This window comes from Canis aureus, chromosome 9 (assembly GCF_053574225.1).
Source record: "Canis aureus isolate CA01 chromosome 9, VMU_Caureus_v.1.0, whole genome shotgun sequence".
Lineage (NCBI taxonomy): Eukaryota > Metazoa > Chordata > Mammalia > Carnivora > Canidae > Canis > Canis aureus.
The window spans coordinates 55,754,451-55,759,922 of NC_135619.1; the positions used below are offsets into that span (position 1 = coordinate 55,754,451).

General features: G+C 36.4%; 1 pseudogene; it reads right to left on the reverse strand.

The window, feature by feature from the left end:
- Window positions 1-775: 775 nt before the first annotated feature.
- Window positions 776-4,578, reverse strand: LOC144319940 (ribosome biogenesis protein NSA2 homolog pseudogene; annotated as a pseudogene).
- Window positions 4,579-5,472: the final 894 nt, after the last annotated feature.

Sequence of the window (5,472 nt, forward strand, 5' to 3'; positions counted from 1 at the left end):
AAGTAGAATCATGAAATGTTTGTCCCCCTGTGGCTGGTTTATTCTACTTTGCATGGTGTCCTCAAAGTTCATCCATGTTATCACAATATTCTTTTTAAAGGGTAAATAATATTCCATTTTATCCATACACCACCTTTTCCTTACACATTCATCCATCGATGGACATTTAAGTTCTCTCCATATCTTGGCGATTTGTGAATAGTGCTGCAATTAACAGGAAAGTGCTAATATGTCTTAGAGATCCTGATTTCAATTATTTTGTATAAATACCCAGAATTGGGATTGCTAGATCATCTGGTAATTTTATTTTTAATTTTTTAAAGAACTTCCATACTATTTTCCTTAACAGCTGTACCATTTTATATTCTTATCAATGGTGTGCAGGGGCTCCATTTTTTCCATTTTCTTGCCAACAATGATGAAATTTTACTTTCCATTATATATTAGGTTAATTTTATTATGGGTTAAATATCTTCTCACATTTTTTAGGATATAAATTATATTTACTCTAAGCTTCTTGTTATGCTTATTTTTCTGTTTCTGTCCTTATGATTAAGTTCATCTTTTATTGAGGAACAACAAAGTATTGGCTTTCCTCAAATGATTGATGATTTTCTTTTCATAAAACTAGGCCATTTTATGGTTTTTTGTTTTGTTTTGTTTTGTTTTTGCAATAGAATTAGTAGTTCTCTTGAAGATTGCAAATATGTAAGGCTGTTGGGTAGTATTCAGAAACATCACAGTAATGCTGGTTTTCTTGATTGGTGTGTAATCTTCAATAATTATAAGGAGTTACTTGTATGAAATTGACGTCAAACCATAGGACCACAGTTATGCATCCATCATTTTCAGGATTGCTGGTAACCTGTCAGTAAATCTTCTCCAAATACTTTGCCTCCTTCTGTGACTGCGTCACAAGGCCCAACATGCTCACTTTCACCTCAGTGACAGTTCCTTTGATAATGATATTATCATTAAAGTTGGATATAGTGGGGATAGGAGACTCTTTTTTTATATCATGTATTGGTAGGCAAAAGGTGCCATTCATTTCAGGATGAGTTACATGGACTTTTTGAAACATAAGCCCATTGACTTAATGAATCTTTCAGATTTAGGTAGTTTTTCAGATTTAGGAGTAAAGCCATCTCCAATACAGCCAACTTTAGTAACCATCTTCTTGCACATTTTCTTCTTTCTCTTTCTTGTTCAAGTAATTGTAATACTTCTATTTCCTCCCAGGCAGGAACTTTGGGCAGAACTTTCCTGCTTTCATTTTGTTGTTGTTGTTGTTGTTGTTTTTGTTTAATCATTTTGGAAAGTATATTAGCTCAGAACTGTCCCTCTTTGTCCAATAGATAGGCAGGTACTGCTCTTTGTGGAGTCTTTTTACCATTCTTTCATTTGGTGTTTCTCTTTTCATGCATCTTGATAGTCTTTTTCATTTGACTTTCTCAGTGTGACACTGTTTATGGTAGAGCTTAGCATTTAGACCAGTCATATTTTTTTTTTTTTTTTTGCCTTTGAACATTTGTGAGCCTCATGACCGTCCTTCTTTCTCTTTTCCTCATGGTAATCTAAATATATCCATAATGCTTATGGTAATAAGTGTGCCTCAACATATTATTTTTTGTGGAATGGTGATGACCACCAAGGCACTGGGTGCACCCTCTAGGCACAAAGAAGCTCTCAATTTTTGGGTCTCAGAGACATATGAGCTGACTCCATACCACTCACAAAAGGAAAGGGACACTTCTGATATGGGAAACAAAGGCAGAAGAAAAATTATTAAATGTCCTTCTTACCTATAGCCCACCCATTGGTAAGTCCTTAAAACAGGCAGGGTGACATTCCTCTAGGGACTCAATTGCCTCAATGTTGATACTTTGCTAAGGGCAAAAGTCAGTCAGTCATCTTAGCCCGACCCCCAGGACCTTGTAAGTCTACTTTAACATATAAAAATTTCTTTAGAAATCTCCTTTATATCTAACCCACCCCCCTCCCGATACATGTTGGCAATCATCCCCCAAGCATATGGCCCACCAATATACATCTGAAGGGTCTTGTGACTAAGGTTTTATTAGATGGTAATAAATGACTTTTTCCAACATTAGCTAACCCCCTCAAGGTTCTGGGAACCTTGCTTCCAAAATTCCTCAGAGGCTTATGCTATCCCTAACTCCTTCCCAACTTGGAAGTCTATAATGGGCCACTCCTCAAGACCCTGTTGCAGCTCTTTATGCCCATGGGTCCTGTCCCCATACTTTAATAAAATCACCTTTTGGCATCAAAGACGTCTCAAGAATTCTTTCTTGGCCATTGGCTTTGAACCCTAATGTCTTTTTGTACATCCTTTCTAAAATGGACCAATTCCAAAAAAAGCATGATGTGATTGGTGACTATTTGTGTGCTCTCATCTCTATAGCTATTCCACTAGTGCAATATGTAGTCTTTAATGTTATCCCATTTCCTTGACCCCAAGCTGTCGCAGCCTAACACCCTCCCACCCCCATCCCACCTGAATGTGAAACCCTTGTGGTTACTTCTGGCCTAAGAAGGTGGATTATGCAGAATCTGTCCTGCTTGATACCCTCTTCTGATTACCATTTGGTTACTCTCAGGACCACTTTTGAATCCAGGACCAACTACACTTGGGTATGAAGTTCCCTAGGTACTGCCCTCAACTTTTCTAGAAGAAAAACGTGTTCTATGTCTTGAGACCTTTCATTCCTCTCATTTCCCACCTTTCAAGAATTTTTAATTTGTTATGATCCATTAAGAGTTCTCCTTCTTGATGTATATACCAGATGTGAAATTTAAAAAGAAAAGTACAAGATCATTTCTAGAGATTTTTTATAATATGGAGTAGCTAAAGTGGTGCTAAGTTTGCCATCTAGAATGAGATTTTATATCTTTTCTCATACAAATGGGATTCTGGTATTCCTAGTATTCTGGAAATTTTTTTAATGAATCAATTAAACACATTTCCCTGAAAGTAGATATATATTATTTTAAGGTTGCAGTAGTGTTCTAGATATGCATATATCACATAGATATTCTTCTGTTGATGACCATTTAATTTCTTTTCAATTTTTACTTGTTATAAACAATAGAGTAATAAATGTCATGTATTTTTAAAATTATTTCTATAGAATAAATTTTTCAATGTAGATTTATAAAGACCATAAGGAATATTCATGGGATGTGGTTTTCAAAGGAAGAGATCACTCTTTCTTCTCCTTGTGTTTGTTAACCCCCATTTGCATTAGCTCAAGGTTCCTATGATTCTGGCTATTTCAGTCCAGGTAGTTGAGTGACAGACCTATCATCAAGTGTTCTCATTTAGTCAGAGCAATAACACAAAGCCAGAGGAAAGTAGGCAAAAACATGGAGAAGCATGATGCAGAAAGAAAGCATCACTCATGCATTCCTAGAATGTTAAAAGGAGCCTACAATATCTATTGATATATAAATGAAAACATTTTTAATTAAAATGTTTACTTAACAATATGCAGAAAATAACATGTCCTGAAGTCAAACAACTAATTTCTAAAAATTATCAGAAGCTTTACACACACCAAGAAACACTTAATCCTTTTCAGCAAAATGATCTTTCCTTCACATTCTAAATCCTTTTTCTCAATAGACTCCAATCAAATATCTGTCTTCATTCCACTTTTAAACATCTTCTTACCTGTTCTGGACTTCTTTCCAACAACTATCACTTTCAAGATCTGTTCCTTTATTTTATCCTTAAATATAAATTCCAAAATATCTGTGTCAAAACAAACATCTGGGGCCGCCCAGGTGGCTCAGTGGTTTAGCGCCGCCTTCAGCCCAGGGCACAATCCTGGAGACCTGGGATCCAGTCCCACATCGGGCTCCCTACATGGAGCCTGCTTCTCTCTCTGCCTGTGTCTCTGCCTCTCACTCTGTGTGTCTCTCTCTGTCTCTCTCACTCTCTCTCTCTGTGTTTCTCATAAATAAATAAATAAATAAATAAAATCTTTTAAAAATCTGGTAGACATACCAGAATAACCCCATGTACAAAAGTTATTAATCTGAAATGAGCTGATTCATAGCAAATAACCAAAATATCACTAGAATTTACTAGAAATGTGCTCTCTGTGAATGACTTGTTATTTTTTTTTCTAGAAACTATTTATAAGAAAGCACAGACAAGACACACACACACACACACAAAAGAAAGAAAAGAAGGAAAAAGAAGGGAAACAATGTGGCAGACTGTTTCAAAAAATGTCCCTGTTTTTGTGTTTCCAGTTCTACAATTGTAGAACCTTGACATTTCTCCCATCAGAAGGTGGAATCTAATTTTCACCCTTTGAATATAGGTCAGCCATGACTGCCCAAGAAATAGAATGCAAAGGAAGGCACACTGTGTGGCTTTAGAGGCTAGGACACTTTACAACCTACACTTCCATCTGGCTCTTTTTCTGGGACATTTACTTTTGGATCCCAGCCACCAAATTTTGAGGCATTCCAGGCTCCATGAAGACCACCTGTAGGTGATCTGGTTGACAGTCTTAGATCAAGTCCCAGCTGAGAGCCATTATGAATCATCAGGCATGCAAGTGAACAGCCTTCAGATGATTCCAGTCCCTAGCCTTCCCTTGTAGTATCTTTCAGATGAGGCTTCATCAGTATGCATCAGTGACAAGCCATCTCTCTTGTGTTCTATTCAAGTTCCTGAAACATAGAATTTGTAACAAATGGCTGTTTTTGCCATTAAATTTAGGGGAATCATGGAAAAACCACCCTCACCCCTAGGAAAATGGAAAACTTGCCTTGGGTTATTGATATAAATAAATATGAGAGGATATATGTTTAAAACAGGTTTGAAAAGGGCTGGACACAGTCATACCCTCCCATTACCAATGCTAGTTCTAGTGTAGAATTAATTCTTTTACTAGAGATGTGAATCAATATTGATGGATCTCAAAAGTTTCAGGTGGACACCTTTTCCTGTCCTTCGGCATTTTCTCTACTGTGAAGCTGAAAATGTTTAAAATTGCAGTAGATTCTCCTAATGTTTAATTGAACATTGCCCTTCCGATGTTTTAAGGCATTGTCTCTAAGTTTCCTATCTAATGTCAGCCTTGACCCTCCCATCACATACTATACACTCTGCAGAGATTCATTTCTCTTCTGTGGCACCTGCATTCTCTGTTAGGTTTGGTCAAGTTAGATAAGAATTAATAATTTATTCATTTGGAAGAAATTGATAAGTTTATTATTTAGTAAGTATATTTCAGAGTGCCTTAGGCTCATCTATTAACGATTCCTTCTCCTTTAGTTCATAAAACAAAACAAAACGAAACAAAACCCCCAAAATGAAAAAACAACCAGTAAAAGTTGTAGTCAAGTCACCCTTTTACGTCAACCCTGCAAAGAGAAATCAAATTGGCTAAGACCTGGTTTTGTTTTTAGTTTTACTGAGCAAGACATTTTTTCTTG